Source organism: Coregonus lavaretus, assembly GCF_964263955.1.
Source record: "Coregonus lavaretus genome assembly, chromosome: 18".
Classification (NCBI taxonomy): Eukaryota; Metazoa; Chordata; class Actinopteri; order Salmoniformes; family Salmonidae; genus Coregonus; species Coregonus lavaretus.
The window spans coordinates 14075670-14102461 of NC_140005.1; the positions used below are offsets into that span (position 1 = coordinate 14075670).

The window sequence follows — 26792 nt, forward strand, 5'->3', positions numbered from 1 at the left end:
GTCAGTTTAAATGTATAATGTGTGCTTCCCTCTGCTGGCCACAGATAGTGTTGAGTCTCCTGTGTGTAGCGCGAAGAATGCGAAGGAATAAAGAGGGAGACACTACCCCCTAGTGGCGGTAAACTAGAGTTGCAGTGAGAGATGTGTGACGCGCAGAGTCAATGTTTAGAGCAGGGTTTTTTGACTCCAGTACTTGGACAGCAAATGGGTGCATAGGCTTTTGTTCCAGCCCTGCATCAACTAATCCTGGTCCAGACTGAAGCCTGTGTTTATTTGATTATTTTAAACAGGTGTGTTAGTGCTGGGCTGGAATGAAAGCCTGCACTCCCAGTGGCTCTCCAGGACCTGATGGTAAAAAACATAATTCAGAAGAGCACCAACCTCTACGGATGTACAGTATAACCAACAGCAGATACTGTAAAATAGATTGAGACTGTTTTCAGAATATGCACATGTATACATAGTAAAACATACAGTACACAGGACATTGTGTCTATAGAACATGACACCATCAATTCATGTTTCTCAACATATTGATCATCAGGAAACCACAAACATGGAGCGTCAGAAATTAAAACCACATACACATGTAACACCTCTTAAAAAACATTGGCGTGAAATCACTAAAGAAAACGTCCTCTTTTGCATATATAAGTACTTTTTACATGACACAAAACTGTCAACATACATGCAAAATATTTAATCACTGTATATCACAAAAAACGTTTACAAAGAAACTATACCTCATTAACTACAATAAGAACGGTGGCATACACTGTGGAATGATGACTTTTAACACATCACAACAGAGAGGTGGAGGGTTGATTGGAGTATTGGAGTATTGTAGTAAATACTACAGCAATACTACAGTAAACAGAGGCATACCAGTCACAGACTCATAGCTGTATTCACTAGCAGCTACTGTCTCTATGGGTTATTGGCCTGATCCACCAGAAGAGTACAGACCGTTTTTGGCTTTCTGTTTTGAACATACAGCAGGGTTCAAGATGAGGGGTACGGGTTGAGATTCATGGGTTTAGGAGTTAGAGGGGTTCATATGTGTTTCCCTGTGAGGAAGAAGAGGGGGCGGTCCTCTTTAGCGTTGGCTGTCTGGAACTCGTCACTCAGCCGGAACCTCCACTCGTCCTCGAGCTCCAGCCTCACCACCGTCTGTCTCGGAGAGCTGCGGTCGAGCACATATCACACACAGATTCGCCCCTGGAGGAGGGACGAGAGAATACCGTTGAAGAAGTGATGACTTCTCTCTGTGTGTGTGTGTGTGTCTGCATGGGTCTGTGTGCATGTACCTTTGAGGAAGTGAAAGCTCTTGAGGAATCGTGGCGTGACAAAGGAATCCCAAAAGCAGAGCAGCAGGCCACTGAACAGCAGCCCTGTAGTACAGATGTTGATGGAGTGAGGTCTGGAACTCACAAAACACACCGTCACCTGGAGAGAGAGAGAGAGAGAGAGAGAGCGAGAGAAAGAGAGAGAGAGAGAGAGAGAGAGAGAGAGGAAAGGATGGAGGGAAGGAAGGAGGGAGGGAAAGAGAGACGCACCAATGACTGATCTGACATCGAAACAATCACATATGTATTTGTGTGTGTGTGTGCGGGTGTGTGTGTACCTCAGGCCCCAGGTTGAGGTAGAAGTCCACAGACAGTATGGGGTGTGTGTGTACCTCAGGCCCCAGGTTGAGGTAGCAGTCCACAGACAGTATGGGGTGTGTGTGTACCTCAGGCCCCAGGTTGAGGTAGCAGTCCACAGACAGTATGGGGTGTGTGTGTACCTCAGGCCCCAGGTTGAGGTAGCAGTCCACAGACAGTATGGGGTGTGTGTAGTTGCGTGTGCTGAGGGGGAACAGGCGTTGGCTGGTGTGTTGCAGGTATTTCTCCAGCAGTAGCTGTGCAGGCGTGGCCAGGAATGGATGCTTGCTGTCCGGGGCACCGATATACTGAGACGGCTGGACCGAGGTGGGGACGTCAGTCATCTGAAACCACACATTACATCAACATTACAATGGTCCTAGCATGAACGTTACAACAACATTACAACTGAGACATCACATTACAGAGGGATATGAATCGATCCCTGCGGAACACCACATTTGATTTGAAGATGATGTTGTGAGTGTGTGTGTGTCTGGTTGTGTGTGTGTGTGTGGTTTTGTCTGTGTGTGTGTGTATCTGAGAATCATTCCTTGTGTGTGAGTGTGTGTGTGTGTGAGTGTGAACCTGTGTGAGTCCAGGTCCACAGCGTTCCACATGACGCAGGAGTCGTCAGAGAGGATGATGACGGGCCAGACGTCTGCTGGCGGCCCCCCTCCCTCCACCATGCGGCTGCGTTCCAACTCTAGGTTGTTGTAGGACAGCTCCTTGATCAGGAAGTGGGCTGCACCTGGGGGAGGGGGCAGAGGTCAGAGGTCAGAGAGGGAGACATCAGGAAACATTGTCTCTGTGTTTCATAGTGTACGTTAGTTAGTTAGTTAGTTAGGTAATTAGTTAGTTAGTTAGTTAGTTAGTTAGTTAGTCAGTAAGTTAGTTAGTTAGTTAGGTAATTAGTTAGTTAGTTAGTTAGTTAGTTAGTTAGGTAATTAGTTAGTTAGTTAGTTAGTTAGTTAGTTAGTTAGTTAGTTAGTTAGTTAGTTAGTTAGTTAGTTAGTTAGTTAGTTAGTTAGTTAGTCAGTAAGTTAGTTAGTTTGTCTGTTGTGTGGCGGGAGAGGGTGAGAGATAGATGAAGGGACGGGGAGTGAGAGTGAGTGAGAGAATGAGTCTGTTAGTGAGAAAGAGAGTGGAGCTGGAGGTGGTAATGGTGTACCGATCCCAGCTCCATTGAAGACGGTGGGCAGCACCAGCATAATGTGGTTGGGCCAGTACTTCTTATAGACAGCCATCTCGTACTCCTTGATGACCAAGACGTGGAGGTGGGCCGCCCCATCCATGGCGTGGTACAGGTTGAACAGTAAATGCTCATGACGACCTGTTGTCGGGGTGAAGATGGGACTCTTGATACAGTCAGGGTTCTGATAATAATAATAATAATAATAATAATAATAATAATAATAATATGCCATTTAGCAGACGCTTTTATCCAAAGCAACTTACAGTCATGTGTGCATACATTTTTACGTATGGGTGGTCCCGGGGATCGAACCCACAATCCTGGCGTTACAAGCGCCATGCTCTACCAATTGAGGGGGAAGGAGAAACATATACATGGTTGAGTGGGTTCTGCAAAGATTTGATCTTCTCAGGGTTTCTATACTATGTATTATGTTGACTGTATATGTTAGTGGAGGTTTCAGATATGGAAGTATTATAGGAAAGAAAGGGTAAGAGAGGAAAAATAGGCTCTTGGGAGCTCCCTGGTGGTGAGATTACGCAGTGCATCCTCACTTCACTGAGAAAGATTGTGGGTTCGAGGAAGGGATTAGTAGAGTATGGCTATGGTCCATTTCTCTACTCTTCTCCTTGACACGTGTACCTACCTGCTCACTCCCCCTAGCAGATTTCTGGCCGTACGCCTCTGCAGATACACGTCCTCCTGATGTCTGGGGTTTCCTGGGGAGAGAGCAGGGGCTGGGGGTCAGTCGACCAGGAGAACACCAGTCTATAACCATGGAATAACCATGGAGCATCTGAAAACCACAACCACATACTGTACACAGCTACAGAGTTTAGCATTATTTATCTAGTTCGGTTTTTCTACAATCGTAGAACAAGAGATCAGGAGGTCCAAGACAATGATCTAGTAAGACTGCCTATGATAATGTTATGGTCCTAGAGAGACGTCCCGTCCTACCATCAGTGTTGGGGCAGTAGTCAGGGCAGTAGACAGTGCTGATGTCGTCATATTTGGGGTCGTGGATGGTGTAGTCGAACGGCATGCCCCTCAGTGTGTCTGTGACTGGCCAGGAGGCACAGGCTGGCTGGTACTGGACACACTCCAGCTGACCACCTATTCATAACAGCTAATAGCACCTTAAAACAACCTCATGTAGGGTTATCAGAGTCCAAACCACGTCCTCGTCTTCACAGCCATTTTCTAGAATATTGGACCGTTGGCCTTTATAGTTTTGAATTCTCAGCACGGCTCAGGTGATGTATCTATCTGTCATCACATTCAGTTGAATGGGAGGTGCTCAATGAGCCGCTGGACTATTACGGCTCTGAGGCTGTGGGTCTGAAGAGTGTAGTCGTAACGGAAAGAGGGCAGGGGAGTGTTGTCATGGTAACTCACTGTAGTTGATATCGTCCTCATCATAGATGTCCACCTCCATCAGTCTGATCAGCATACGAGACAGGATGCCCAGAAACTGGAGGTACGCCCCTGTCTTCCCCACCTGAACAGGTTACAGGAGTCAGTATGGCGTGTGTTTGGGTGTGTGTGTGTGTGTAAGGCTATGTACTTGTCTGTGTGTGTGTGTTTCCACTGAGCAGTATTCTGCATGTGTGTGTGTGTCTGTCAAGTGTGTGTGCATGCATGCATGTGTGTGTGTGTGTATACCTGTGGGGGTCCACTGAGCAGCAGTCTGCGGGGATGGAAGTTGTCAGTGCGCCCCTCTGCAGGGCGGTTGCTGCTGTCCATGTGGTGAGGCCGTGGGATGGTCCACTGGCGGTAGTACAGAGACTGTTCTGTACAGGTCATCATCTTACTTAGCAGAGGTCTGACACAGAGGAAAGGAAAGCTTAATTAGAAACGTTGATATACAGCATCATCTTACTCAACAGTGTGTGTGTGTGTGTGTGTGTGTGTGTGTGTGTGTGTGTGTGTGTGTGTGTGTGTGTGTGTGTGTGTGTGTGTGTGTGTGTGTGTGTGTGTGTGAGACTGTTCCTACCTGAAGGAGCTGGCCCAGGCCACAGACAGGTGTGGCAAGAAAGAGGTGCAGCGAGGCAGCCCACTCCCGTCGCACGCCTTGATGATGTCATAGAGTCCCCGGGGCAGCAGCAGGGAAGGGGGGCGGCTCACCCCCCAGGAGCAGAGGGAAGAGAAGAGGAAGAGGTGAGTTATACTGTTGATATATAAACAGTCACATTTGTTGTTTAGTGTTAGAAACACCCACATTGAAATGAAATTGTCTTCTTGAATTGCTAGAATTTAGTTGTATTTAATTTAATTGAACGTGGCCAGTGGATGGCGCACCATTGCTCACCGTTCTCTCCCCCCTCCTCCTCCTCGTTGTCGGTTCTGATGAGTTTGTGTGATAGGTCACTGCCCAGGCCGGAGGCGTGGCCGTGGGGTTGTGACCCCTGGGACTCCACCCTCACCAGGTAGGCAGCCAATCCAAGCTCTTGCTCCAACGCTGTGCGCTGCAGGTAGGAAGAGCTTATCACATGCAGGTCACAGTACTTCAACGATCTGGTTGGAGGAGAGAGAAGATACATCAATCAATCAACCAATGTTTGTGTATGTGTGTCTGTGTATGTGTGTGCGTGCGTACCTGGGTAGGGACACTCCCAGGGAGTCTACATTTACATTTACATTTTAGTCATTTTAGCAGACGCTCTTATCCACCCCAGAGAGGATGAGGATGCAGGGTAGGGAACCCAGTCTGTCTCCTGGATCTTCAGCCACGCCTGGACACACACACACACAGACACACACACACACACACACACACACACACACACACACACACACACACACACACACACACACACACATACACACACACACACACACACACACACACACACACACACACACACACACACACACACACACACACACACACACACAACACACACACACAAACACACACACACACACACACACACACACACACGCACACATGCTTAAGACAAGTACTAAGACAAAAATAGATCTAATAAGGTTAAAGTATATGTCACCTGCCTTACTTTGAGATTGTTTTACAATGCTGTCAACTAAGGAATCTACTGTAGCTAACTGTCACGTGATGTAACAAGCAGAAGCTAACCAGGATCCTTATCCCTGTTCATGTGATCTAAAAGGCTAAACTGAGCCTAAATCAGTACTCCTACTCTGAGACCCTTGATACACACGGCTCAGTTGTCCTGTGGTTTAACCCTACCTTGATGCGCTCAGTGAAGCTCTGTCCTATGCTAAGGGCTTGGCTGGGGTTTCCCAGGATGATCTCAAAGCGCTCCCCCAGCCCCAGTCTCTGTCTGATCCGCACCAGCCGTTGGTGGGCCCACCCTGCCAGAGCCAATGAGGGGAGCCGTAGCAGCACCATGTGACCGTGGTGGGAGGGGCATCGCTGGGCGGAGCTGAGCAGGCTCTGGACGATCTCCAGCGTCTCGACAGAGGTGTGTTTATGTAGGTTTCGCCCCCCTGAGCCAGGCCGGCCCGACACGGCCATCAGGGCGACACAGTAGTGTTGTTTTAAAACCTGGGTCCTGATCACTGCACTGTGTAGCCTGGGGAACCTGGGGGATCAAGGAATTGAGTTATTAGTTACATGCTTGTGTCATTTCGATAGCCCAAATTAAATCATATGTGTGTGTTATGTGCGTATGTGTGTGTTACCTCTCCTCCAGGGCAGAGGCCATGCTTTGGAAGGAGCTGTCATAGCGGAGGAGAGGCAAGCCGCTGCCTGAACGAGTCGAGTCCAGCAGCTCAGACACACCAAAGTAACGTGTCTTCTCATGGTACAGATCCATGTCCTACATACACACACACACACACACACACATATACACACATTCACACACACACTCACTCACACACACACACACACACACACACACACACACACACACACACACACACACACACACACACACACACACACACACACACACACACACACACACACACACACACACAAACACACACACACACACACACACAAGAGTTTGAGACAACTGTGTATGTGTGTGTGACTCTGTGTGTGTGTGTGTGTGTGTGTGTGTGAGAGAGTGTCTAACTTTAGTGAAAGCAGAGGGCCAGTGAATCTCGTTGTAAGGGCTGATGCGTGTGTGTTGTGTCTGCAGGGCGAAGGGGAATGAGGTGACGTGGAGAGTCAAGATGTTGGTGGCGTCTCTGATCTGACGGGAGTTGAGCGGGCTGTCCACCAATCCACCGCCGGAGTCACCACCGCTGGCACCATACGATCCACTAGGAACCATAGGATACAGTTGAAGTCGGAAGTTTGCATACACCTTAGCCAAATACATTTTTCACAATTCCTGACATTTAATCCTAGTAAAAATTCCCTGTTTTAGGTCAGTTAGGATCACCACTATATTTTAAGAAGGTGAAATGTCAGAATAATAGTAGAGAGAATGATTTATTTCAGCTTTTATTTATTTCATCACATTCCCAGTGGGTCCGAAATTGACATACACTCAATTAGTATTAGGTAGCATTGCCTTTAACTTTGTTTAACTTGGGCCAAACGTTTTGGGTAGCCTTCCACAGGCTTCCCACAATAAGTTGGGTGAATTTTGGCCCATTCCTCCTGACAGAGCTGGTGTAACTGAGTCAGGTTTGTAGGCCTCCTTGCTCGCACACACTTTTTCAGTTCTGCCCACAAAATCTCTATAGGATTGAGGTCAGAGCTTTGTGATGGCCACTCCAATGCCTTGACTTTGTTGTCCTTAAGCCATTTTGCCACAACTTTGGAAGTATGCTTGGGGTCATTGTCCATTTGGAAGACCCATTTGCGACCAAGCTTTAACTTCCTGACTGATGTCTTGAGATGTTGCTTCAATATATCCACATAATTTTCCTTCCTCATAATGCCATCTATTTTGTGAAGTGCACCAGTCCCTCCTGCAGCAAAGCACCCCCACAGCATGATACTGCAAACTCTGTGCTTCACGGTTGGGATGGTGTTCTTCGGCTTGCAAGCGACCCCCTTTTTCCTCCAAACATAATGATGGTCATTATGGCCAAACAGTTCTATTTTTGATTCATCAGACCAGAGGACATTTCTCCAAAAAGTAAGATCTTTGTCCCCATGTGCAGTTGCAAACCGTAGTCTGGCTTTTTTATGGTGGATTTGGAGTAGTGGCTTCTTCCTTGCTGAGCGGCCTTTCAGGTTATGTCGATATAGGACTCGTTTTACTGTGGATATAGATACTTTTGTACCTGTTTTCTCCAGCATCTTCCCAAGGTCCTTTGCTGTTGTTCTCCGATTGATTTGCACTTTTCGCACCAAAGTACGTTCATCTCTAGGAGACAGAATGCGTCTCCTTCCTGAGCGGTATGACGGCTGCGTGGTCCCATGGTGTTTATACTTGCGTACTATTGTTTGTACAGATGAACGTGGTACCTTCAGGCATTTGGAAATTGCTCCCAAGGATGAACCAGACTTGTGGAGGTCTACCATTTTTTTCTGAGGTCTTGGCTGATTTCTTTTGATTTTCCCCTGATGTCAAGCAAAGAGGCACTAAGTTTGAAGGTAATCCTTGAAATACATCCACAGGTACACCTCCAATTGACTCAAATGATGTCAATTAGCCTATCTTTTTGCTTCTAAATCATTTTCTGGAATTTTCCAAGCTGTTTAAAGGCACAGTCAACTTAGTGTATGTAAACTTCTGACCCACTGGAATTGTGATACAGTGAATTATAAGTGAAATAATCTGTCTGTAAACAATTGTTGGAAAAATGTCTTGTGTCATGCACAAAGTAGATGTGCTAACCGACTTGCCAAAACTATAGTTTGTTAACAAGAAATGTATGGAGTGGTTGAAAAACGAGTTTTAATATAATAATAATAATATAATATGCCATTTAGCAGACGCTTTTATCCAAAGCGACTTACAGTCATGCGTGCATACATTTTTGTGTATGGGTGGTCCCGGGGATCGAACCCACTACCTTGGCGTTACAAGTGACTCCAACCTAAGTGTATGTAAACTTCCGACTTCAACTGTACATATGGTCATGTTAGAAACACAAGGACACACACACACACGCATATACACAAGTATTCACGCAAACACAATCAAATTCACACACCTGCTGATGTCCCAGTGAGCGTGGTCATGAACCAGGATGTAGAGTGTCTTGGGGTTCCAGTTTGTGCACCTAGGCCTCCTGGTCCATCTTCACCACGTAGCGCTCTGCCTCTCTCTGAGACAGACACTCTTGCTCCAACCCCAGGTCCTGGAGGACACCTAGAGTACACACACAGACAGGGATTAAACACACACACGTGCACATACAGTGGGGAAAAAAAGTATTTAGTCAGCCACCAACTGTGCAAGTTCTCCCACTTAAAAAGATGAGAGAGGCCTGTAATTTTCATCATAGGTACACGTCAACTATGACAGACAAATTGAGAGAAAAAATCCAGAAAATCACATTGTAGGATTTTTAAGGAATTTATTTGCAAATTATGGTGGAAAATAAGTATTTGGTCACCTACAAACAAGCAAGATTTCTGGCTCTCACAGACCTGTAACTTCTTCTTTAGGAGGCTCCTCTGTCCTCCACTCGTTACCTGTATTAATGGCACCTGTTTGAACTTGTTATCAGTATAAAAGACACCTGTCCACAACCTCAAACAGTCACACTCCAAACTCCACTATGGCCAAGACCAAAGAGCTGTCAAAGGACACCAGAAACAAAATTGTAGATCTGCACCAGGCTGGGAAGACTGAATCTGCAATAGGTAAGCAGCTTGGTTAGAAGAAATCAACTGTGGGAGCAATTATTAGGAAATGGAAGACATACAAGACCACTGATAATCTCCCTCGATCTAGGGCTCCATGCAAGATCTCACCCCGTGGGGTCAAAATGATCACAAGAATGGTGAGCAAAAATCCCAGAACCACACGGGGGGACCTAGTGAATGACCTGCAGAGAGCTGGGACCAAAGTAACAAAGCCTACCATCAGTAACACACTACGCCGCCAGGGACTCAAATCCTGCAGTGCCAGACGTGTCCCCCTGCTTAAGCCAGTACATGTCCAGGCCCGTCTGAAGTTTGCTAGAGTGCATTTGGATGATCCAGAAGAGGATTGGGAGAATGTCATATGGTCAGATGAAACCAAAATAGAACTTTTTGGTAAAAACTCAACTCGGCGTGTTTGGAGGACAAAGAATGCTGAGTTGCATCCAAAGAACACCATACCTACTGTGAAGCATGGGGGTGGAAACATCATGCTTTGGGGCTGTTTTTCTGCAAAGGGACCAGGACGACTGATCCGTGTAAAGGAAAGAATGAATGGGGCCATGTATCGTGAGATTTTGAGTGAAAACCTCCTTCCATCAGCAAGGGCATTGAAGATGAAACGTGGCTGGGTCTTTCAGCATGACACTGATCCCAAACACACCACCCGGGCAACGAAGGAGTGGCTTCGTAAGAAGCATTTCAAGGTCCTGGAGTGGCCTAGCCAGTCTCCAGATCTCAACCCCATAGAAAATCTTTGGAGGGAGTTGAAAGTCCGTGTTGCCCAGCGACAGCCCCAAAACATCACTGCTCTAGAGGAGATCTGCATGGAGGAATGGGCCAAAATATCAGCAACAGTGTGTGAAAACCTTGTGAAGACTTACAGAAAATGTTTGACCTGTGTCATTGCCAACAAAGGGTATATAACAAAGTATTGAGAAACTTTTGTTATTGACCAAATAATTATTTTCCACCATAATTTGCAAATAAATTCATAAAAAATCCTACAATGTGATTTTCTGGAAATTTTTTTCTCATTTTGTCTGTCATAGTTGACGTGTACCTATGATGAAAATTACAGGCCTCTCTCATCTTTTTAAGTGGGAGAACTTGCACAATTGGTGGCTGACTAAATACTTTTCCCCCCACTGTATATACACACACACACACACACGACAGGTAGCCTAGTGGTGAAGAGCTCTGGGCCAGTAACCAGAAGGTAACTAGTTCGAATCCCAGAGCTGGCAAGGTGTAAAAATCAGCCGTTCTGCCCTTGAGCAAGACAGTTAACCCCAACAACAATTGCTCCCCGTGGATGTTGATTAAGGCAGCCCCCTGCACCTCTCTGATTCAGAGGGTTGGGTTAAATGCAGAAGACACATTTTGTTGTATGTATTCAGTTTTGTAACTGACTAGGTATCCCCTTTCCCTTCACACACATGGCAACAATGTGTTTCAGGTGAAAGTTTGAGTAACGAGAGCCAACACATCTCTGAATTTATAAAACACACCAGCAGGGGGCTCTGTGTCTTCAGCCTGCTACACAACAGACATCAGACAGAGGAGAACAAGACCTGAAGACAACTTCCTGGAAGTCACCTCAGGAGGGATGGAGGTGGAGGAAAGAAGGGGGAGGAGGACGAGCGGGAAGAAGAAGAAGAAGAAGAAGAAGAAGAAGAAGAAGAAGAAGAAGAAGAAGAAGAAGAAGTAGAAGAAGAAGAGTCTGATGAAAGGTGGGATAGAAGTAAAATAAAGAGGAGGGAAGAGAGGAGAGGAGGGAAGAGAGGAGGGAAGAGAGGAGGGAAGAGAGGAGGAGAAAGAGGAGGGAAGAGGAGGGAAGAGAGGAGGGAAGAGAGGAGGGAAGAGAGGAGGAGAAAGAGGAGGGAAGAGGAGAGGAGGGAAGAGAGGAGGGAAGAGAGGAGGGAAGAGAGGAGTGACAGTTACCTGAGTTCCAGAGATGCAGTACAGTCTGTTGGAAGGTGACCTCAGAAGGAGGGACACAGATGAGGAAGTTGACCCTGTCAAAGGAGCCCAGGTCCAGGTTCTGAGTGCTGGAGTCAGCGATGGCACACACATGGGACAGCAGCTTCCTGGCAACCACCAACTGGATGGGCCGTACCTCCCACCACTCCACACGGTATTCTACACACACATGTGGAAACACACATATTAGACACAATGTATATACACAATGCATGTATGCGCACGCATGGACACAAAATCACCCCCACACACACAGATACAAATGTAATTCTACACACACATACAGCATGTAGCTCAGTCAGACAACAAACATTTTCTGATCAGTGTGTATGTCTCACCTGAGCAGGAGTCCTTAGGGCTCTCTGCTCTGTCTGTGTGTCTGTCTGTGGCTGGTTTTTGGGGGCTGCCTGTAGCTCTCTCCGTCCGTCTGTCTCTCTCTCTCTCTCGCTCTCTCTCCTCTCCTCTCTCCCTCTCTCCCTCTCTCCTCTCTCTCTCTCTCTCTCTCTCTCTCTCTCTCTCTCTCTCTCTCTCTCTCTCTCTCTCTCTCTCTCTCTCTCTCTCTCTCTCTCTCTCTCTCTCTCTCTCTCTCTCTCAATTCAGTTTCAATTTCAATTTAAGGGCTTTATTGGCATGGGAAACGTATGTTAAGCAAGTGAAGTAGATAGTAAACAAAAGTGAAATAAACAATAGATATTAACAGTAAACATTACACTCAGAAGTTCCAAAAGAATAAAGACATTTCAAATGTCATATTATGTCTATATACAGTGTTGTAATAATGTGCAAATAGTTAAAGTACAAATGGGAAAATAAATAAACATAAATATGGGTTGTATTTACAATGGTGTTTGTTCTTCACTAGTTGCCCTTTTCTTGTGGCAACAGGTCTTATGGTTTTTCAACCAGTAGATAATTGGGTTTGTTTTCGAATTCTTTGTGGATCTCTGTAATCTGAGGGAAATATGTGTCTCTAATATGGTCATACATTTGGCAGGAGGTTAGGAAGTGCAGCTCAGTTTCCACCTCATTTTGTGGGCAGTGTGCACATAGCTTGTCTTCTCTTGAGAGCCAGGTCTGCCTACGGCGGCCTTTCTCAATAGCAAGGCTATGCTCACTGAGTCTGTACATAGTCAAAGCTTTCCTTAAGTTTAGGTCAGTCACAGTGGTCAGGTATTCTGCCACTGTGTACTCTCTGTTTAGGGCCAAATAGCATTTTAGTTTGCTCAGTTTTTTTGTTAATTCTTTCCAATATGTCAAATAATTCTGTTTTTGTTTTCTCATGATTTGGTTGGGTCTAATTGTGTTGTTGTTGTCCTGGGGCTCTGTGGGGTCTGTTTGTGTTTGTGAACAGAGCCCCAGGACCAGCTTATTTAGGGGACTCTTCTCCAAGTTCATCTCTCTGTAGGTGGCTTTGTTATGGAAGGTTTGGGAATCACTTCCTTTTAAGTGGTTATAGAATTTAACGGCTCTTTTCTGGATTTTGATGATTAGCGGGTATCGGCCTAATTCTGCTCTGCATGCATTATTCGTTTTTTTTTTGTTGTACACAGAGGATATTTTTGCAGAATTCTGCATGCAGAGTCTCAATTTGGTCGGTGAGCGGACCCCAGACCTCACAACCATAAAGGGCAATGGGTTCTATAACTGATTGAAGTATTTTTTGCCAGATCCTAATTGGTATGTCAAATTTTATGTTCCTTTTGATGGCATAGAAGGCCCTTCTTGCCTTGTCTCTCAGATCATTCACAGCTTTGTGGAAGTTACCTGTGGCGCTGATGTTTAGGCCGAGGTATGTATAGTTTTTTGTGTGCTCTAGGGCAACGGTGTCTAGATGGAATTTGTATTTGTTGTCCTGGCAACTGGACCTTTTTTGGAACACCATTATTTTTGTCTTACTGAGATTTACTGTCAGGGCCCAGGTCTGACATAATCTGTGCAGAAGATCTAGGTGCTGTAGGCCCTCCTTGGTTGGTGACAGAAGCACCAGATCATCAGCAAACAGTAGACATTTGACTTCAGATTCTAGTAGGGTGAGGCCGAGTGCTGCAGACTGTTCTAGTGCCCTCTCCAATTCGTTGATATACATGTTGAAGAGGGTGGGGCTTAAACTGCATCCCACGGCCCTGTGGAAAGAAATTTGAGTGTTTTTTGCCAATTCTCACCACACACTTGTTGTTTGTGTACATGGATTTTATAACGTCGCATGTTTTTCCCCCAACCCCACATTCCATAAATTTGTATAGCAGACCCTCATGCCAAATTGAGTCAAAAGCTTTTTTGAAATAAACAAAGCATGAGAAGACTTTGCCTTTGTTTTGGTTTGTTTATTTGTCAGTTAGGGTGTGCAGGGTGAATACGTGGTCTGTCGTATGGTAATTTGGTGAAAAGCCAATTTCACATTTGCTCAGTACATTGTTTTCACTGAGGAAATGAACTAGTCTGCCGTTAATGATAATGCAGAGGATTTTCCCAAGGTTGCTGTTGACGCATATCCCACGGTAATTATTGGGGTCAAATTTGTCTCCACTTTTGTGGATAGGGGTGATCAGTGCTTGGTTCCAAATATTGGGGAAGATGCCAGAGCTAAGGATGATGTTAAAGAGTTTAAGTATTGCCAATTGGAATTTGTGGTCTGTATATTTTATCATTTCGTTGAGGATACCATCAACACCACAGGCCTTTTTGGGTTGGAGGGTTTGTATTTTGTCCTGTAGTTCATTCAATGTAATTGGAGAATCCAGTGGGTTCTGGTAGTCTTTAATAGTTGATTCTAAGATTTGCATTTGATCATGTATATTTTTTTGCCGTTTGTTCTTTGTTATAGGGCCAAAAAGATTGGAGAAGTGGTGTACCCATACATCTCCGTTTTGGATAGATAGCTCTTCGTGTTGTTGTTTGTTTAGTGTTTTCCAATTTTCCCAGTCTATGGATTCTTCAATTACATTGAGCTGATTTTTACATGCTGTTCCTTCTTTTTCCATAGTGTATTTCTGTATTGTTTTAGTGATTCCCCATAGTGAAGGCGTAGGCTCAGGTTTTCTGGGTCTCTCTCTCTCTCTCTCTCTCTCTCTCTCTCTCTCTCTCTCTCTCTCTCTCTCTCTCTCTCTCTCTCTCTCTCTCTCTCTCTCTCTCTCTCTCTCTCTCTCTCTCTCTCTCTCTCTCTCTCTCTCTCTCTCTCTCTCTCTCTCTCTCTCTCTCTCTCTCTCACTCACTCACTCACTCACTCACTCACTCACTCACTCACTCACTCACTCACTTACCAGGTCTCAGAGAGTTGCAGAAGGTAGTGAGCTCGTGGGTCATTCCAGAGGACAGCTGTTGACTGATCTCTCTCAGACCTTCACTGGGACTGAACATCCCCTCGGTCAGGGCACGACACTGGTGTTGACCTACAACACACACACACACACACACAAACAGGTATTACATGCACACACACACGCACGTACACACGCATGCACAAACAAAAGTTCTGTAACTTCAGTCGATGTGAGACAAACACACACACAGCACACTTACAGACACAGGCACCCACAAAACGTATTACACCCCCCCTCCCAACCCCTTTACACACACACCTGTCACCACCATGCAGGACTCTGTCTCCTGTCCCTTGGCTGTACAGATGATGACCACATAGTTGGCCAGCTGTCCCTCCATCAGCTTAGTGAAGGTGTCAGCCAGCCCCAGAGCCATTGAGGCCTTCTCTCCCAGAACCACCACTCCCTCCCCACATGACAAGGCTGCCAGCTGGGCCAGCCAGGGCAGCTGGGAGGGGGTGAGGGGCTGGGCATGGGGCATTGGAAGCCCAGGCAGGGTGGAGGAAGCCTGGGGGAGGGAGAGGCCAGGCTGGGGCTGGGGCTGCTGGTACTGGCGGATCCTACTGAGGTGGGACTCTCTCCAGGAACGCATGAAGATCTGCTCCAGGTCCTCAATAAGCGGGACCTGGTCTGGGCCTGGGGGAAACGACAATAACCAGTTACTACCAACTAGGTTTTTATTGACTGTCTCAATGTAATAGTACGTTCTGCACAATTTAGAGTTCTATTCAATCAGCATCGCTGAAGCTTTACGGATTGCTCTCTCTCTCTCTCTCTCTCTCTCTCTCTCTCTCTCTCACCTAGTTGCACCAGGTAGTATACAGTGAGTAGTATAGAGAGAGAGAGAGAGAGAGAGAGAGAGAGAGAGAGAGAGAGAGAGAGAGAGAGAGAGAGAGAGAGAGAGAGAGAGAGAGAGAGAGAGAGAGAGAGAGAGAGAGAGAGAGAGAGAGAGGTGAGTAACATATTGAGGTGAAGGGGTGAGCTATAGCAGAGGACCTTTCTTTCCACTGCTAAGCTAGGGGGCTTTAAGACAGTGGCTCAGACTCCAGTCCTCGAGGGCATCAGTGTCTGCTGGGTTTTGTTGCAAACTTGCATTTAATATCACTGAGGTACAGGAACATCACACACACACATGCACACACGCACGCACGCACGCACACACACACCCACACACCCACACACCCACACACACACACACACACACACACACACACACACACACACACACACACACACACACACATACACACACACACACTCACACACACACACACACACACACACACACACACACACTAACACACACACACACACACACTCAGTTTGACCTCTGAAGATGACTGGCTGAAGTCTGCAGGTGTGCAGCAGCTGATCAGGCACTGTGACAGACGGCCCGAGGGTAGAGGGGGGGTTGGAGGACCCCTGGAACACACTCACTGGGGGGGCATTGTCTGTAGGCGCAGGAACACACTCAGCAAGTAGCAGAAACAAAGCAGAGAGACAGTGATACTGTGGTAACTACACCCTGCAGAAGACTGATCCTGTGGTAACTACACCCTGCAGAAGACTGATACAGTGGTAACTACACCCTGCAGAAGACTGATCCTGTGGTAACTACACCCTGCAGAAGACTGATCCTGTGGTAACTACACCCTGCAGAAGACTGATACAGTGGTAACTACACCCTGCAGAAGACTGATCCTGTGGTAACTACACCCTGTAGAAGACTGATCCTGTGGTAACTACACCCTGCAGAAGACTGATACAGTGGTAACTACACCCTGCAGAAGACTGATACAGTGGTAACTACACCCTGCAGAAGACTGATCCTGTGGTAACTACACCCTGTAGAAGACTGATACAGTGGTAACTACACCCTGTAGAAGACTGATACAGTGGTAACTACACCCTGCAGAAGACTGATACAGTGGTAACTACACCCTGTAGAAGAGTGATACAGTGGTAACTACACCCTGCAGAAGACTGATACAGTGGTAACTACACCCTGTAGAAGACTGATACTGTGGTAACTACACCCTGCAGAAGACTGATACAGTGGTAACTACACCCTGTAGAAGACTGATCCTGTGGTAACTACACCCTGCAGAAGACTGATACAGTGGTAACTACACCCTGTAGAAGACTGATCCTGTGGTAACTACACCCTGCAGAAGACTGATCCTGTGGTAACTACACCCTGCAGAAGACTGATACAGTGGTAACTACACCCTGCAGAAGACTGATCCTGTGGTAACTACACCCTGTAGAAGACTGATACAGTGGTAACTACACCCTGTAGAAGACTGATACAGTGGTAACTACACCCTGCAGAAGACTGATACAGTGGTAACTACACCCTTTAGAAGACTGATACAGTGGTATTCTAGGTAGCTTCTGACATCAAATCAAATCAAATCAAATCACATTTTATTGGCCACATGCGCCGGATACAACAGGTGCAGACATTACAGTGAAATGCTTACTTACAGCCCTTAACCAACAGTGCATTTATTTTGTAATAAAAAGGAGAATAAAACAACAACAAAAAAGTGTTGAGAAAAAAAGAGCAGAAGTAAAATAAAATAACAGTAGGGAGGCTATATATGCAGGGGGGTACCGGTGCAGAGTCAATGTGCGGGGGCACCGGCTAGTTGAGGTAGTTGAAGTAATATGTACATGTGGGTAGAGTTAAAGTGACTATGCATAAATAATTGACAGAGTAGCAGCAGCGTAAAAATATGGGGTGGGGGGGCAGTGCAAATAGTCCGGGTAGCCGTGATTAGCTGTTCAGGAGTCTTATGGCTTGGGGGTAGAAGCTGTTGAGAAGTCTTTTGGACCTAGACTTGGCACTCCGGTACCGCTTGCCGTGCAGTAGCAGAGAGAACAGTCTATGACTAGGGTGGCTGGAGTCTTTGACAATTTTGAGGGCCTTGCTCTGACACTGCCTGGTATAGAGGTCCTGGATGGCAGGAAGCTTGGCCCCAGTGATGTACTGGGCCGTACGCACTACCCTCTGTAGTGCCTTGCGGTCGGAGACCGAGCAGTTGCCATACCAGGCGGTGATGCAACCAGTCAGGATGCTCTCGATGGTGCAGCTGTAGAATTTTTTGAGGATCTGAGGACCCATGCCAAATCTTTTCAGTCTCCTGAGGGGGAATAGGCTTTGTCGTGCCCTCTTCACGACTGTCTTGGTGTGTTTGGACCATGATAGTTCGTTGGTGATGTGGACACCAAGGAACTTGAAGCTCTCAACCTGTTCCACTACAGCCCTGTCGATGAGAATGGGGGCGTGCTCAGTTTTCCCTGTAGTCCACAATCATCTCCTTTGTCTTGGTCACGTTGAGGGAGAGGTTGTTATCCTGGCACCACACTGCCAGGTCTCTGACCTCCTCCCTATAGGCTGTCTAACACACGCTTGCACGTGCACGCACACGCACACGCACACACACACACACACACACACACACACACACACACACACACACACACACACACACACACACACACACACACACACACACACACACACACACACACACACACACACACACACACACACACACACACACACCATCTCACCCTTTCTCTCTCTCACTCTCTCTCTCTCTGAGCTCTCCTACCTGGTTTGGTCCAATTGGTGAGTGATGAGGAAGAGGAGGAAGAAGAGGAAGATGGGGGGTCTTCACAGCAGACTCAGCTACAGCAGAAGACTCAGGAGACCAGCCTTTGTCTCTTTTTAGGTGGTCCCGCATTGAGTGTACCTGACAGGACAAGCAACGCACTGTTACAGTGGGGAAAAAAAGTATTTAGTCAGCCACCAATTGTGCAAGTTCTCCCACTTAAAAAGATGAGAGAGGCCTGTAATTTTCATCATAGGTACACGTCAACTATGACAGACAAAATGAGAAAAGAAAATCCAGAAAATCACATTGTAGGATTTTTAATGAATTTATTTGCAAATGATGGTGGAAAATAAGTATTTGGTCAATAACAAAAGTTTCTCAATACTTTGTTATATACCCTTTGTTGGCAATGACACAGGTCAAACGTTTTCTGTAAGTCTTCACAAGGTTTTCACACACTGTTGCTGGTATTTTGGCCCATTCCTCCATGCAGATCTCCTCTAGAGCAGTGATGTTTTGGGGCTGTCGCTGGGCAACACGGACTTTCAACTCCCTCCAAAAATGTTCTATGGGGTTGAGATCTGGAGACTGGCTAGGCCACTCCAAGACCTTGAAATGCTTCTTACGAAGCCACTCCTTCGTTGCCCGGGCGGTGTGTTTGGGATCATTGTCATGCTGAAAGACCCAGCCACGTTTCATCTTCAATGCCCTTGCTGATGGAAGGAGGTTTTCACTCAAAATCTCACGATACATGGCCCCATTCATTCTTTCCTTTACACGGATCAGTCGTCCTGGTCCCTTTGCAGAAAAACAGCCCCAAAGCATGATGTTTCCACCCCCATGCTTCACAGTAGGTATGGTGTTCTTTGGATGCAACTCAGCATTCTTTGTCCTCCAAACACGACGAGTTGAGTTTTTACCAAAAAGTTATATTTTGGTTTCATCTGACCATATGACATTCTCCCAATCCTCTTCTGGATCATCCAAATGCACTCTAGCAAACTTCAGACGGGCCTGGACATGTACTGGCTTAAGCAGGGGGACACGTCTGGCACTGCAGGATTTGAGTCCCTGGCGGCGTAGTGTGTTACTGATGGTAGGCTTTGTTACTTTGGTCCCAGCTCTCTGCAGGTCATTCACTAGGTCCCCCCGTGTGGTTCTGGGATTTTTGCTCACCGTTCTTGTGATCATTTTGACCCCACGGGGTGAGATCTTGCGTGGAGCTCCAGATCGAGGGAGATTATCAGTGGTCTTGTATGTCTTCCATTTCCTAATAATTGCTCCCACAGTTGATTTCTTCAAACCAAGCTGCTTACCTATTGCAGATTCAGTCTTCCCAGCCTGGTGCAGGTCTACAATTTTGTTTCTGGTGTCCTTTGACAGCTCTTTGGTCTTGGCCATAGTGGTTTTTGGAGTGTGACTGTTTGAGGTTGTGGACAGGTGTCTTGTATACTGATAACAAGTTCAAACAGGTGCCATTAATACAGGTAACGAGTGGAGGACAGAGGAGCCTCTTAAAGAAGAAGTTACAGGTCTGTGAGAGCCAGAAATCTTGCTTGTTTGTAGGTGACCAAATACTTATTTTCCACCATAATTTGCAAATAAATTCATAAAAAATCCTACAATGTGATTTTCTGGATTTTTTTTCCTCAATTTGTCTGTCATAGTTGACGTGTACCTATGATGAAAATTACAGGCCTCTCTCATCTTTTTAAGTGGGAGAACTTGCACAATTGGTTGCTGACTAAATACTTTTTTTCCCCACTGTATGTATGTCTTGGGGGTGGGGGATGTTTCACAATGCACAGAATAATGTCCTCTTGAATGACAACTGACATTCATTCATTACATCATACAGACACCCTAAATACAGTGCATTCTGTTTCTTTGTTTGTTTGTTCATTCATTTATATTACTTTTATCCAACAGATCAGCCAGCCATGTCATCCAGCCAGCCAGCCAGTCAACAGCCAGCCAGCCAGCCAGCCAGCATGCCAGCCAGTCAACCAGCCAGCCAGCCAGGCAGTCAACCAGCCAGCTAGACAGTCAATCAGCCAGCCAGCCAGTCAATCAGCCAGCCAGTCAACCAGCCAGCTAGCCAGTCAACCAGCCAGACACAGTCAACCAGCCAGCCAGTCAGCCAGCCAGCCAGTCAATCAGCCAGCCAGTCAACCAGCCAGCCAGTCAACCAGCCAGACACAGTCAACCAGCCAGCCAGTCAGCCAGCCAGCCAGTCCATCAGCCAGCCAGTCAACCAGCCAGCCAGTCAACCAGCCAACCAGCCAGTCAGCCAGCCACTGCAGTATAACCATAGCTCAGTATTACACACACACACAAATACACACTCACACTCACAGACCAACAACAACAATGGTAATCTAGTAGACACTTACAGTTGAAGTCGGAAATGTACATACACTAAGTTGACTGTGCCTTTAAACAGCTTGGAAAATTCCAGAAAATGATGTCATGGCTTTAGAAGCTTCTGATAGGCTAATTGGCATCATTTGAGTCAATTGGAGGTGTACCTGTGGATGTATTTCAAGGCCTACCTTGAACCTCAGTGCCTCTTTGCTTGACATCATGGGAAAATGAAAAGAAATCAGCCAAGACCTCAGAAAAAAAATGGTAGACCTCCACAAGTCTGGTTCATCCTTGGGAGCAATTTCGAAACGCCTGAAGATACCACGTTCATCTGTACAAACAATAGTACGCAAGTATAAACACCATGGGACCACGCAGCCGTCATGCCGCTCAGGAAGGAGACGCGTTCTGTCTCCTAGAGATGAACGTGCTTTGGTGCGAAAAGTGTAAATCAATACCAGAACAACAGCAATGGACCTTGTGAAGATGCTGGAGGAAACAGGTACAAAAGTATCTATATCCACAGCAAAACGAGTCCTATATCGACATAACCTGAAAGGCCGCTCAGCAAAGAAGCCACTGCGTGCCATAAAAAAAAAGCCAGACTACGGTTTGCAACTGCACATGGGGACAAAGATCCATGTGCAGTTGGAAAATTATGTGTATATATTGAAGCAACATCTCAAGACATCAGTCAGAAAGTTAAAGCTTGGTCGCAAATGGTCTTCCAAATGGACAATGACCCCAAGCATACTTCCAATGTTGTGGTAAAATGCCTTAAGGACAACAAAGTCAAGGTATTGGAGTGGCCATCACAAAGCCCTGACCTGAATCATTTTACATTTTAGTCATTTAGCAGACGCTCTTATCCAGAGCGACTTACAGTTAGTGAGTGCATACATTTTCATACTGGCCCCCCATGGGAATCGAACCCACAACCCTGGCGTTGCAAGCACCATGCTCTACCAACTGAGCTACACGGGGCTATAGAAAAGCCTATAGAAAATGTTTTGGCAGAACTGAAAAAGCGTTTGCGAGCAAGGAGGCCTACAAACCTGACTCAGTTACACCAGCTCTGTCAGGAGGAATGGGCCAAAATTCACCCAACTTATTGTGGAAAGCTTGTGGAAGGCTACCTGAAATGTTTGACCCAAGTTAAACAATTTAAAGGCAATGCTAGCAAATACTAATTGAGTGTATGTAGACTTCTGACCCACTGGGAATGTGATGAAATAAATAAAAGCTGAAATAAATAATTCTCTCTACTATTATTCTGACATTTCACATTCTTAAAATAAAGTGGTGATCCTAACTGACCTAAGACAGGGAATTTTTACTAGGATTAAATGTCAGGAATTGTGAAAAACTGAGTTTAAGGTGTATGTAAACTTCTGACTTCAACTGTATGTAGTATGTGTGTGTGTGTGTGTGTGTGTGTGGGGGGGGGGGGGGGGTATGCATGTGAGTGTGTATGTGTGTGTGTGTACGGTATGTGTATGTGTGTGGGTATGTCTGTGAGTGTGAGTGTGTATTTGTGTGTGTGTGTATTTGTGTGTGTGTGCGTGTGTGTATTTGTGTGTGTGTGCCTGCGTGCACGTGTGTACCTGTGTAGCTGCTGGGTGTGTGTGCAGAGTGAGCGGTGACCGCTGGGTTGAGGAGGTGATCGTCTGAGGTTACATGCCCGTCAGAGGCATTGGGCACTGTCTGTCTCCCTCTGCTCTCTGTAAAGACAGAACAAATAGTCAGCCACACAGCAACACACACACACACACACACACACACACACACTCACGTACAGATTAGCATTTCGCTACACACACACAGTCAAAACCATTAAAACACAGTCAATGGTCCTGTACTAAGTTGACTCAAGTTTCTCCATGAGTCCCTCCAGTGATTATGGTAATGTTAATTGTACTTCCTCTACTCTAGTTACTGTAGAGTAGAGACTCATCCCAAACCCCCTTCCTGATCAGCCAGGGTAAAGAAGACTGCCTGTAACTGTAGCTGGACTAACTGTATCTGTCCTTCAGAAATACCACAGGCTTTATCAATAACACAGTAAGTCTAGCCACAGGCTCTGACACTGACCCCGACCCCTATTTTCCCTCTGACCCCTGTCCTGAACTCTGACCCCAGACCTCTGCCCTCCACACCTGGACAGACAGGTAGGGTCACAGACCCCTCCTCTCCTAAACACACCTCCCCCAGACAAGCCCTGTCTACAAAACTACAGCAGAGATACACATGGAGAGCGTAAACCACTAAACCTCTCTCTCTCTCTCTCTCTCTCTCTCTCTCTCTCTCTCTCTCTCTCTCTCTCTCTCTCTCTCTCTCTCTCTCTCTCTCTCTCTCTCTCTCTCTCTCTCTCTCTCTCTCTCTCTCTGTCTCTCCCTCTCTCTCTCTCTCTCTCTCTCTCTCTCTCTCTCTCTCTCTCTCTCTCTGTCTCTCCCTCTCTCTCTCTCTCTCTCTCTCTCTCTCTCTCTCTCTCTCTCTCTCTCTTCAAATGTTCTATTATGGCTATGTACAGTGTTATAACGACGTGCAAATAGTTAAAGTACAAAAGGGAAAATAAATAAACATAAATATGGGTTGTATTTCCAAAGGTGTGTGTTGTCCACTGGTTGCCCTTTTCTTGTGGCAACAGGTCACAAATCTTGCAGCTGTGATGGCACACTGTGGTATTTCACCCAATAGATATGGAAGTTTATTAAAATTGGATTTGTTTTCCAATTCTTTGTGGGTCTGTGTATTCTGAGGGAAATATGTGTCTCTAATATGGTCATACATTTGGCAGGAGGTTAGGAAGTGCAACTCAGTTTCCACCTCAGTTTCCACCTCAAATGTAACTGCTCTTTTCTGGATTTTGATAAGTAGTGGGTATCGGCCTAATTATACTCTGCATGCATTATTTGGTGTTTTTTGTTGCGCACTGAGGATATTTTTGCAGAATTCTGCATGCAGAGTCTCAATTTGGTGTTTGTCCCATTTTGCAAATTCTTGGTTGGTGAGCGGACCCCAGACCGCCCAACCATAAAGGGCAATAGGTTCTATAACTGATTCAAGTATTTTTAGCCAGTTCCTAATTGGTATGTTGAATTTTATGTTCCTTTTGATGGCAAAGAAGGCCCTTCTTGCCTTGTCTCTCTGATCGTTCACAGCTTTGTGGAAGTTTCCTGTGGCGCTGATGTTTAGGCCGAGTATTTTTTTGTTGTTGTATGCTCTAGGGCAACAGTGTCTAGATGGAATTTGTGTTTGTGGTCCTGGCAACTGGACCTTTTTTGGAACACCATTATTTTTGTCTTACTGAGATTTACTGTCAGGGCCCAGGTCAGACAGAATATGTGCAGAAGATCTAGGTGCTGCTGTAGGCCCTTGGTTGGGGACAGAAATATCAGATCATCAGCAAAACAGTAGACGTTTGACTTCAGATTCTAGTAGGGTGAAGCCGGGTGCTGCAGATTGTTCTAGTGCCCTCGCCAATTTGTTAATATATATGTTGAAGAGGGTGGGGCTCAAGATGCATCCCTGTCTCACCCCACGGCCCTGTGGAAAGAAATGTGTGTTTTTTTGCCAATTTTAACTGCGCACTTATTGTTTGTGTACATGGATTTTATAATGTTGTATGTTTTTCCCCCAACACTGGTTTCCATCAATTTGTATAGCAGACCCTCGTGCCAAATTGAGTCAAAAGATCTTTGAAATCGACAAAGCATGAGAAGCCTGTCCCCTATTTGACCTAGATAGTTTGTGTGTATGTATTGATATCTAGGCTACGTGTGCCTTTAAAATGTTTTATGTAGTTCTGTCCTTGAGCTGTTCTTGGCTAGTAATGTTCTGTATTATGTCATGTTTCATATTTTGTGTGGACCCCAGGAAGAGTAGCTGCTGCTTTTGCAACAGCTAATGGGGATCCTAATAAAATACCAAATACCTTTGTTTTGTTTTTGTTTGTTTGTCAATTAAGGTGTGCAGGGTGAATACGTGGTCTGTCGTACGGTAATTTGGTAAAAAGCCAATTTGACATTTGCTCAGTATATTGTTTTCACTGAGGAAATGTACGAGTCTGCTGTTAATGATAATGCAGAGGATCCACCCCCCCCCCCCCCCGTCTTACCGAGGCCCTTCCAGCAGATAGCAGCCCCTCTGACCAGCTGTCGCTGGTTGTTCCTGTACAGGTGGTACTTTAAGGTCTTCTGTTTCTTTGGCTGGGTGCTCAGCTTCAGGTTGATGTGGTTGGAGAATTCTGTGAAGTAGCGGAAACCCTTCTCTCCACAACCCATACAGTTCCCCGAGAACCCTGAGGAGGACCACACAAACACTGGGTCAGTGTGTGTGTGTGTGTGTGTGTGTATATCATGTGGTGACTCAGTGGAGTAACAATAACCCTTTTCTCCCGTAGCGAGAGAAAGAGTGTGTGAGTGATGATTTTTCCATGGTTACAGCTGTGCTGTGGGTCGGTGTTCCGGGTGTGTGTGTGTGTATGTGTGTAGCAGAGCCCAGGTAGAGGGACTAATAATGTGTGTGTGACTGCAGTCAGGGTACCCTGACCCTGTTCTCTATAACCTCTCTCTTTCTTTCTCTCTCTTTTTCTGTGTTATTCTCTCTTTCTTACTTTTTGTCTCTCTGCCTCTCTCATTTCAGCTTCCTCAATGCCTCACTCACTCCCTTTCCTTCTTCAGCCCCCACTCTCCCTCCCTCTTTCACTGTATCTCCTGCTAACCCCACTCTCCCTCTCTCCATCCATCTAACTGCAAACCTATCCATCTATCCTCTCACCCTTACTCTTCCATTTCCCTTCCTCTGGACCAGGGGTTGCCTAGCCTTGCTATAGACTTGGATTTCTATGTGTGTGTGTGTGTGTGTGTGTGTGTGTGTGTGTGTGTGTGTGTGTGTGTGTGTGTGTGTGAATGTGTGTGTGTGTGTGTGTGTGTGTGCATGCCTATGTGTGTGTGTGTATCTGTATGTGTGTGTCTCACCTAGCAGTGCGTTGCGCCCCCATTCATCGGGCAGGAACCTACGGTCGACTGCACACACCAGCAGGGTGTCTGGTGCGCCTGCAGACTTGGCCCCTACCAGCAGGAACCCTGGGGGCACGTCTCGAGGCTCTGACACCAGGGAGGACAGACGCAGGTCTCAACCCGCCTGGCAGAACCCTGAGAGGGACACACACACGGACGCTTAGGTAGGCATGCACACACAGACACACACAAACTGTTAAACAATGTTACCCTGACCTGTAACCAGACAGACAGAGATCTCTTTCCACCAGACAGAAGCCTAAGCAGGCCAGGCAGCCTAAGACAGTGAGGGGGCAGAACTGAGGGAACCGTTTGTGTGTTTGTACCGTCCGTGGTGCAGCATCCCTCTGGCGGGGGCTTCGTCTGGTACGGGACGGGGGGGCTGTTGGACTCCGAGCCATCTTCCTCCTCCACATCCTCATTCTCCACCTGGCCTACTGACACACACATTCTCATTACAGTGTTATAACACACACACACACATACACCAGTGGAGGCTGCTGAGGGGAAGACGGCTCATAATGATGTCTGGAACGGAGCAAATGGAATGGTATCAAACCATGTGTTTAATGTATTTGATACCATTCCACCTATTCAGCTCCAGCCATTACCACGAGCCCATCCTCCCCAATTATGGTGCCACCAACCCCCTGTGGCACACATATACACACACAAACACACACATGCAGCACACACATATACACACACACACACCTACACACACACCGTTGTATGGGGGTGGCTGCTTTGCCTCCAGGTAGAGCTGTGAGAAGACAGGCCGTGGCACCACAGTGTTGGAGCGGAGCGAAGCCTCGATGGAGTTATGAAGCACCTCCTGGAAACGCGTGGTCCTCAGCTGGCCCGCATACGAGTTCCCCAT

General features: G+C 46.4%; 1 pseudogene across 1 annotated transcript; it reads right to left on the reverse strand.

Moving 5' to 3' along the window:
- Positions 1-515: 515 nt before the first annotated feature.
- LOC311145322 (protein GREB1-like) lies at positions 516-26792 on the reverse strand (annotated as a pseudogene). Its single transcript, XR_014615588.1, has 27 exons — positions 26639-26792; positions 26239-26346; positions 25871-26047; positions 25009-25191; positions 22496-22612; positions 15705-15734; positions 15163-15540; positions 14845-14973; positions 11546-11743; positions 8947-9104; positions 6906-7095; positions 6505-6641; positions 6050-6404; positions 5438-5573; positions 5140-5355; positions 4835-5008; positions 4504-4663; positions 4237-4339; positions 3799-3954; positions 3493-3557; positions 3102-3180; positions 2815-2976; positions 2232-2394; positions 2039-2051; positions 1787-1987; positions 1308-1446; positions 516-1218 (listed from the first exon to the last, which is right to left on the reverse strand). The product of XR_014615588.1 is annotated as a protein GREB1-like (transcript).